The following is a 10,320-nucleotide window of genomic DNA, read 5'->3' on the forward strand; positions in this document are numbered from 1 at the left end:
GCAAATTTTCGAATTTCGAAGGATTCGAACGTTTTGAGGTGTGCTGAGTCCATTTCGACTATTTTTGGAAAATGTCTGTCTGTCTGTGTGTGTGTGTGTATGTATGTGTGTGTGTGTGTATGTATGTGTGTATGTGTGTCACGTCTGTGTGTGACCAGTTTTTTGTGGCCGCTCTACAGCAAAAACTACCGCATGAAATCGAACGAAAATTGGTACACATATGTGCCCCTATGTGAACTTGTGCCCATTGGTTTTTGGCGCGAATTCCTCCAAGGGGGGTGGAGCAATGGGACGTTTTTCGAGTTACGCGTGCTTGCTATTCCTCAGGAAGTAACTGGCGGAATCAAACAAAATTTGGTCCATATGTTGGTATTAACAGGAACAGGTGCTGATTCAATTTTGGTGTCAATAACTCAAACGGGGGTTGAGCTATAGAACGTTTTTTTGTCGTAAATTGTGACTGCTGTATCTCAAGAAATAATGAACGGAATGAAAGAAAAATTTATCGGCAAGTAGCCCTTAGTGGGTATAAGAACTGATTTTATTTTTGTATCAACAGCTAAAAAGGGGGTAGCGCAATCACCCGTTCTTTTTTTCCATTTTGAGTGCCCTATCTCAAGAAGTAATGCTACGTTCTGGTTGAAATTTGGAATATATGTGAATCCCTATGTAAACAGGCTTTGGTTCAATTTTGACGCCGATCGCTCCAAGAGGTGTTGATTTTTTTTTTTTTTTTTGCGAATAAAAATATTTTTATTAATGCAACAATAAGAAAGATAAATCGTAATAGATTGTCGTCTGCGTATTTCTCGTGATTTTAATTGTATGGAAATGATAGGAAATATTATCTCAATGATTTAAAAGTTTTAACTGTTGCCATCTTATGTTTGTTAACAAATAAAATATTTGTAATTAATTCAAGCAAGGCTTTTAAAATAACTTTCAATTTTCGCTCTTTGCTTTGCTTTTGCAATAATTCAGACATTGGGATAGTCGTCAAGTTTTTGCATGTGTAATTTTGTTTTTGTTGGGAATATTGCTTCCTCGTCAAGCATGGGAAGGGATCAGAAAAAAAAAAAGAAAAATGTAGAAGAAAGTTTCGTGATGGCCACAACATACTAGTTATATATATAGATAAAGATACAGAAGCTGAATTAAATGCGGGTATTAAAACTTTAGTGATTGATATTGCATTTATTCAGGCCTGACGAAAGGCCATGTCAACCTAGTCAAAAACTAGGGGCCCGGCTACACACACACATAATTAAAAAAAAAGAAATAAAAAAAGGGGGGGGACTTCGAATAAGCGTAAACCTAAAGATTAAGTAAAATTTATTCTTTTGGTATTGGTATTTACTGTTGTGGTACTTGTAATAGAGTTAATTGTTCCCCAGATCTATATATAAACAGTTTTGATTTTTTTTCTCTCTTTTCCTTTTCTTTCTTTCTTCTTTTTTCCATTTCTTTCTGGGGGGGGGGGGGGAGACGTAACTGACAAGGGCTTTTTGCGGCCCTGCATTTATTCTAATACATGCAATTAGAACCGCACAAAGTATAAAAAAGTAAGAAATTCTCAGTGGAATGAAATATTTCCCAGTGAATATGACTTGGTTGATGTGTGCATTTCTCATGATCACTGCCGTAGGTCTGGCTTTGGATGCTTGCTTTCGGCCCGCAGGTTTGGAAACCCTGTTATTTACAAATCAAGGCCTTAATGCGCAGCATTGTAAAATCTGAAAGTGATTTGTTCTTGTATTTAATTTTATGATGCCATAACTCAAAAAAACATACTTTTAAGCTTTTAATTTCTAATTTTATCGACATCTTTCCTTTTCAGAGGAACAACATTAAGAGACCATCTTTTTTAATGACTGATAATTGATGGAGCATTTGTTAAAAATGGATATGTTTTCTTTGGATTCTTTCATACAGACTGTGTTTTTTAAAATAAGTTTCAAGTTTATGCTTCATCTATGTGTTTAATAATACCAAATGAAAGCCACGGAAAGTTGGAACTGTTTAGCCCTTCAAGGTATGGTGGTTCTGTTTGATTATATCATTTTTAAACCCCCCCCCCCCCCCTCCAGCTGCCAACCAACACAGTGGCTTGAACATTTTATACTATAAATTAAAAAAAAGGTTTTTGTCTTTAATAGAAGTAACCTCAAAAAGTCATGATCAGATTAAAAAATTACTGTTAACACATTAACAGAAACATGGACAGTTAAAAAGGAAAATATGTAGATTCATTTCTGGCAGAGTGGTGAAGTGACTATGTGTTGATCTCTTTAGATATGTAAAACTTCCGAAAATTTTGTCCTGCCTTTTTTCTGGAAAAATTAATTTTTCACAACAATAATAATAATTTATTTTCACAACAAAAGTATGAAATTGTCTCCCCCCTCCCCCACAAAAAGATGACCAGGGTGGACTACCCTACCCTAGTGTTTATGAGAAAAATAGCAAATAAAACTATTTTTAGTGTACAGGGAATTTCAATTGCCTTACTACTTGCAATTTGCGTTTACCTCGTAAGATAATGGGAAAAAGAAAAAAGCATTGGAACAAGAGTAAAATTCCGGAATGCAATTTTGTTTAGAGATTTCCAACTTTTTGTGAAGGATAGAAATCGATTCAGACACCCCCCCCCCCCCCCCCCAAATTTCCATTTTATTTCCGACTATTCCTACTTCTCTTATGTCTAACTGTGCAAGCTCAAAACCTTTCTCCAGCCAGCCTGTATATTTTCAAGATGCAGAAAATCGACAGCGTTCATGTAAAAGATCTATTGAATATTATTTTGGCTTTGAATAAATTCCTACTGCAGCTTTGTATGAAAGAGATTCCAGGTGCCTCCATCTGGTGGGGAAATTAGACATCAAAATTCTTGTGGTAGTGGTTATCTGCCAATAGAGGTGAGACAAAAAAAAAAAAAAAAAAAAAAAAGAATGCCAGCCCTGGGGCTGCAAATGATGAGGAACCAATATGCAGCCCCATTATAAACAAACAAATAAAAGGTAGATAGATACATATTTTTAAAAAATAAATAATAATAATAAAAAACTACATAAATAAAAAGTTCGCAACATAAACACCAAAACTCGGGGGGGAAGAACACCAACAAGATTCATTGCATGACAACTTTTATTTTTAACTGCAAATGTCAAAATTACATATGAAAGTAAAATTGCAAGAATGATGAATAACTTGCCATGTTATACTTGTGTTTTCACAACAGAATCTTTTTAGAACTTCATACCAGTGAGAGTTCAAAAAGAAAAATATTTTCGAATGTGGTCAACTCACAATAACTGAAATCCTTATAACTGGAATATACATTTTTCTGGAAATTTCCATTGGGTTCTAAGCTGCTGAGAAGATTCCGAGAACTCCTCCTTGTACTACCAATAACTCAAAGGTTTTAGTAGGTCCCTTGGGACTTTCGAGTTATTGAGAGTTGACAGTAATAAATTCAACAATTCATATTTTAAAAAACCTTAAAATCATGAAAAATGGATTGGGGGTTTCATTCTACATAGGTTTATTGTTTACAAAGCAATTTAAGTATCTTTCTTTTTTCTTTCCTTCTAAAAAATACAATTATGCGGGGAAAAAAACATAAAAGTGCTTTAATGTGCATCATATTTCAGATACAAGTTACAACAAGCAATGAAAGGGTTGTACAGAAATTACAACTATGTATGTTGATACCCCTGAAATGTGATGAAGCAATTGATGTTACAAAGGGAAATACTCAAACATTATAAAATGTTATGCTTGTATTGATGTAGGTACATGTTACGGACACACAAGGTTTTGAGCAAGGAAAGAATGTTTCCAAACTTTAAAAACTATTTCCTCACATAATTAAGAAATATGTATTTTTTAAACAATGCTCCACAAATTAAATTTTATTGGGAGCGCTTTTATTTACAGAGCAAAAAAAAAAAAAAAAAAAAAAAAAACGTAGCAGTGTCTGATAAGAAAAACAATAATACAATAAAGTCCCCAAAAAAATCGGACACATTCAGGTAGGACAAAAACGCTCAGTGCAGAAAACTTGTTGCTCACATTAACGCTGATAACCCAGCGTTTGAAAACGTGGTCACTTTTTGGTCCACATTGGTCTGAGTTTTTGATATTCTTTTGTACTACTGAAATAAATAAATCAGTAAAGCAGGTTGTGTGCTGGAAGAAGACACTAACTTATTTCAGTCAAAATTACAGCTATAAATACCACTAACATTTAAGTTGCAATAAATAAAGTCATTAAATTATGTCAAGAATTTGTTAAGATAAGAACCAGAGATAGCTATATAATATTGCATTAGTGGAATTTATTAATGATATTAAAATGCTTTATTGCAAGTCAAAACATAGTTGGATAACATGCATATATTTCCACCCAAAACATGCATATTGTGTAATTGCAAATTGAATTTGAAAAGTTCATTAAAATGTTGAACATTTTATTACTGTAAGTAATTGAAGCACACAATTCAAAGCACCATTAAAAAAAAAAAAAAAAAAAAAAAAAAAAAACTAGTTCAGAGCAATATGTGAACAATTGTTTGAACCTCAGGGGGGAGAAAGAAACAATTCAAGTTTTACACACATACACATGCAGTATTAAATACTTTTTTAAATCATGCTATCTCAAACTTTTAACCACAACACGTTTTGAAATTTATTGTCGGAAATTAAAAAAACTAGGAGCAGTGGTTGGAAGTAGCGCGCTACAAGTAGCGACGCTACTGTAGTAGCTACATTTTTTAGTAGTTTGTAGTGTAGCGCACTACTTTTTAAAAAAAATAGTGTAGCGAGTAGTTCGATACAAAAAAAAAGTAGTTTGTAGCGATTTATGGAAACTACTTTTAAATAAACGTTTAAAAAAAAAGCAAGGTTCAAGAGAATTTTACACAAGTACAATGGATGCAAAGAGAAATAAGACTCATAAGAACACGAGCTCACCTCAAGCATATCATTTTGACGCCATACGTTCTATCTGTTGGCACCATTAGTTTGTTTGCCATCGTAATTTTCATATTTCGCCAATATTTTTTTCGAATAGAGTTTGACTGAAAAAGAAGAGTAATGAATTTACGAAAACCCTCAATTTAGTGACTCCTTTGTTTTTTCTGGCTGCCGAGAATGTCCCGTGGATGAACGTTTTAGATTTCAAAGAGATTGTTGTTCCAATACTGTAAAAGCATTTATTTTAACGACTAGGGGGCTTTTTCCTCTGCTCGTTGACGCTTACCCCCCCCCCCCCCAAGATTGCAACCTTATTTGATTCGCAAAGATTTAAATCATCAATTAAATAGAAACAAATTAAGAACGCATTGTGAGCTCCCTTTAGAACAAAAAGCACTTCTTCCCCGGGTTTCAAAATAACTTATACAAACTTGCAGAGCTGTAAATGCTAAGGGGCTCCTGAGCATTGCAAAACTGCAGTTTTGTACGTTTGAATAGTCGCTTTCAAATTCGTGGTCTCTAGGAATATATTTTGCTTTTTAGCTCGGAGCTTGAATTGAGTTGAGCCTAAGATTTTCCTTTAAAAATCGAAACCCTTAAAATTTGTGAATAAGAAAACAGAGACAAACGAATCTAAAAGACGTAACTATGGCAATGCCAAATAAACAATAATTTGAATCGAGTTGAGATTTTTCGAATTTGATTAAAACGGCTTGTAACTTTTTTTTTTCCTTTGGAGATAGAAGCTTAGTTTTCCAACCATAGGTCGAGTTAGCTCTGTAGTAAAAAAAGCCGCGCTTTCCAGTGGCGAGAAAAAGGAAACTCTGGGACAATTCCTTCAATTTTTGCTGATAGATTTAATGAAGAAATAGTGCCTAAATTTAAGCTAAGGCTAAAAAAAATCTAGCTAAAAATGTAAATAATTCCCGCCGTAATTAAGTTAGAGCATTGAAACAAATTGCGTACAAAGCGGAAAATTCCACCCTTTCCAACGATATTATTAATGTTGTATTAATAATGTTATAATGCATTATTTCCAACAATATATATTAATGCGTGCAAGTAATTCCCCCCACCCTTTAATAGGCAATTTGCGACGCGAAATTTGAGCTAAAAAAGTTCAAAATTCAAAAAACAAAACCTCAGGCGCAAACCGCTGGGCCTCGAAGTAATTTTGTACAAAATTTCAAGGCTGTAGGTGTTGTGGGGTCTCCTAAACGCAGACCCACCACAAACTTCCTTTTACAATTTCTTTGACCTTACTTTTTTTTAATATAAAAAGAAAATGAAGATATCGATGATTTCGCGAACTAAAAATTTTGTTAATTTTGTATGAACAGACCAAAATTTGAAAAACAAAAATATCTCTTGAGGCTAAAATTTTCGTAATTACAACGGGTACGCGAAAATCAGTCTCTTGAAAATAAGTGCTTTTACAGTATTTACCAAACATGGAAGCTACTTCAAATGTTGTAGAAGAGGACGATATTGCACTGCTCTGACCGGCTTAAAATATATACAAGCATTAACAGTGTTACATAAATAACAGACATTTTTGAAAAGAACTAATAGATAATTCTTAGCAATATTCCATGTTCAGATGAGCTAACTTATCAATCTAAACCTATTTCCGTTCAATCGCTCTTACGTTGTATGTGTGTATTAGGGTGTCCAAAATAATCGAAAGTTGATTTCTCAAGTCCCTGTTGCATTTTTTCCTTTTACGTCAAAACAATTGTAAAAAAAAGTTCCATATAATTTGAACAACGGCAACCGTCTGGAAGTGCGAACCAGCACTTGCATTGCTAGGCCAAAAAAAAAAAAAAAAAATTGTAGAATCTCGAAATTTCTGTTGATAAAAATCGCCCCCCTATATCCCACATGCATTACAGAAAATATAAACAATAGAGTCGATAACAAGCGTTAAATAGGAATTTTTGCTGTTTTGCAATATTTAAGTCTCCCACACACGGAACTCAAAATGTAGATTTTTTAAATCTTAAGTTATAGTTTTTTCATTTTAAATATATCATTTTTTTATTATTCACTTGCAAAGGCACAATGCTTCATTATTTATTTAAATTGATATGTAATTTAAAAAAAATCAGTTTTTTGAACAAAATTATAAAATTTAGGCGAAGTGCCTTTATTTTACTTGACCACAAATATCTAAATGTTTTTTAATCAGAATAAATGTTTTTGTGGTATATGTGGGGTATACGGGGGCAACGTTTTACCAACAGAAATTTCGAGTTTCTAAATTTTTTTTTTTTTTTTTTTTAAATTTGGTTTAGCATACAAGTGCTGGTTTACACTTTCAGATCAATTCGGTACTGGATGCCGTTGTTCAAATTATGAAATGTTTTTGCACAATTGTTTTGACATAAAAGGAAAAATATAAGAGGGTATGCGGCTTGAAAAATCGACTTACGTTTTTTGTGGGGCACCCAAATGTGTATGTATGCTGTTTATTTACTTATTTTTTGAAAAGTAGCGAAGTAGCGACTACATTTCAAAAGTAGTTTGTAGTTGCTACATTTTGAACAAAGTAGTTGTAGTTGTAGTTAACTACATTTGTAACAAAGTAGTTGTAGTTGTAGTTCGCTACGAAAAAAATGTAGTTTTTCCAACCACTGACTAGGAGTATTAAGATGAATTTGTAAAAAAATTTAAAAAAGGATTTATATTATAGTATATAGATAGATATATACATATTTACACAAAAAGATTTAAAGGAACAATTGTTCCAACAAGATTTCATGTGAAAGATACACATGGATGGTTAGCACTCCTTTTGCACAGAATAAAAATTGTACAACACAATTACTGTCACAATTTATAACTCTAGCAAGATTTTTTTTTTTTCAAGCATTGCTTGAGAGAGAAAGGAAAGGATTTAGCCTTATTTGAGCACCGTTTTTCTAAAAATATACTTTTGAGAAAGGAAGAATAATATGAAACAGCAAAAAATATTTCAAAATTTAAGGAAAAAGAGCCATAAAAAATGTTTAATGTATTTCACATTTTGAACGTTTTTCATTGCATTTTGGAAAAAAGAAACTGCTTTCATTTCATCTGTTATGAATGCTTCCTGATTTTGTTTTTCCTAACGGGTCTTAACTGTAAAAAAAATTCCTATTCTTAAAATTTTTATTTCAATGAAAAATAAAACGAAGTTCAATTGGCGTTGCTATGAAAATAAGATAAGTTATGCTACATATAACAATGTACTCCCTAGGCATTTTTTTAAGGGCAACCCTCCCTGTCTGCCTTTTCCTGGTGACAAATACACCCTTGTTGTCCTCTCTAAAAGGTAAATGTGCCTTTAGCTTTTAATGTAAAGCTTTTTCTATTTCTCAACAGGACATTTGCATCTTTCCTCAACATAAAAGGATTTCTGGTTTTTAGGAAGAACTCTGACCCTGGCAAGGTCACAGGCTGAGTTCTCACACAGGTGGTAGTGAAGGCCCGTAATGGTTGTTTCAGGTTGAAAAATCAGTCACAGTAAACAGAGAACCTTTTGCTCTTATCTGCTAATTGGATAATTCCAGAGATGGCCACTTTTGTTTTCAGTGGGGGTTGTAGAAATGCTGAATGTAATATTGGAATAAAAGCTCATAATGAGTAATATCACAATCAGCTTTTGGGAGGGAGAGACTAAAACATTTGAAGAGACCTTCTTCAAAATATGTTTTTAATTTTCCGTCTCCTTCAGGGGGCATTTAAGTCCCGAAGCCCTCTGGTACTGTTTAACGGTAAATGGGCCTTATATTGCGGCTATTGGTGTTCATATTTTTGAGAAATATTATCAAAAGAAAACAATGGTCTTACATTGGCTATACATTTTCTTGATAGCTCTGAATCCCTACTTAGAATGTTTCTATTGTATTCATATGTAGTGTGAATGAAGGATGCAAAAAGAAAAGAACATAAAGGAATAAAATAAATTTCATATTCTAATGTATACATATATAAAATTTTAAACTTTTAATTTGTTAGGGTGTAGCCGTAGTTCAGTTATTTTTACTTTAAACTCTATGGGAAGAAATACATTTTACCTACTTTCACACTCCCAACTTCACAGGAAGGAGATAAGGGCCAAGGGTACCTTCGTTCTCAAAAACCAAGAAATATGTTTAGTGATGCCTGTCGTTTTATAGTAGGGTACAGAGCCATGATTCTTTTTTAGTACACTGTGCTACCATTTTGATGTGTTTAAGTGCCCTTCGTAACTAAAGTTTGTCCTTTTTTGAAAACAAAGCGCCTTCCCCTTTTACATTTCTAAGGAAATCTCTAATAAAAGCTGTAAACATCTTTAATTGTTGAATCGTTTTATCTGCAGCAAATGAACTTTGAAGCATTGAAATCAGATAGCAGAAAATAAATTGTCAAAATATTATAGGTCTGGTTAAGTTATTGATATCATTTTTTGATGTAAATATTTGTTGCAGTTGAAGATAAAAAGTGAAACACAACAATCTCTTTATAATTTGAAAAAGAAAATAATACATACATATATATACATAAAATACATTCACAGTAACTACTGCTTAGGACATCGAAAGTGGTTCAATAAACTTCGTTTCTAACAATGCAGAATTTTTTTTAAACAAAGTCTTTTGAAAAGTACATTTTTTGCCCTTTGGGTAGTTTTTCCACCCTCCCTTAAACTTTCCTGTAACCAAGATTTTACTGCATATACATTTTTTAGGCTTACTTAGAAAATACACAGCATGTATTTCTAGATCATAAGAGTCGGTTGGTGGATGACATTATGAATGATAGCAAATAGATTGGATTTTACCCTTGGGCTTTGAATGTCAGTGACTGATAAATTGGAAAGTTAAGCAGTGGCTACGGTCCAATGTCATATGACAGATATATTGTATCAGACAATGAATAGCATAAAATCCTTATTCAATAAGGAGCCAGTATTATATTGTCAAATGAGAAACAAACATAGTATTTATTTATAAACAAAGTCTCAGAATTAGAGTTGAAAGAAATAACATTTGAATAGAAACGCTTATGACGAAATATACACAAAAGTGTGGTATAATGAATCCAATCAACTTTTAGTGTCTAAAGAATGCAGGTTGATTGTTTTTGCATTTGACTGCTTTGCACACTTTTTTTTTTTTTTTTTTTTGCACAGAATCAGCACCAATAACTTGTGCAAAATGTCTCCAAGAAAAACAAACACACTGGGCATTAATTATTACTATAGATAAAAACAACAACCTTACAAAAAAAAAAACAAGTACCTTACCAAAAACACAAAAAAAAGCTATAAAATGGTTTAAACTTATCAATTCATATATTTTTTTAAATCTTACAAGGGAGAAG

The sequence above is a fragment of the Uloborus diversus genome, chromosome 5 (genome assembly GCF_026930045.1).
Source record: "Uloborus diversus isolate 005 chromosome 5, Udiv.v.3.1, whole genome shotgun sequence".
Lineage (NCBI taxonomy): Eukaryota > Metazoa > Arthropoda > Arachnida > Araneae > Uloboridae > Uloborus > Uloborus diversus.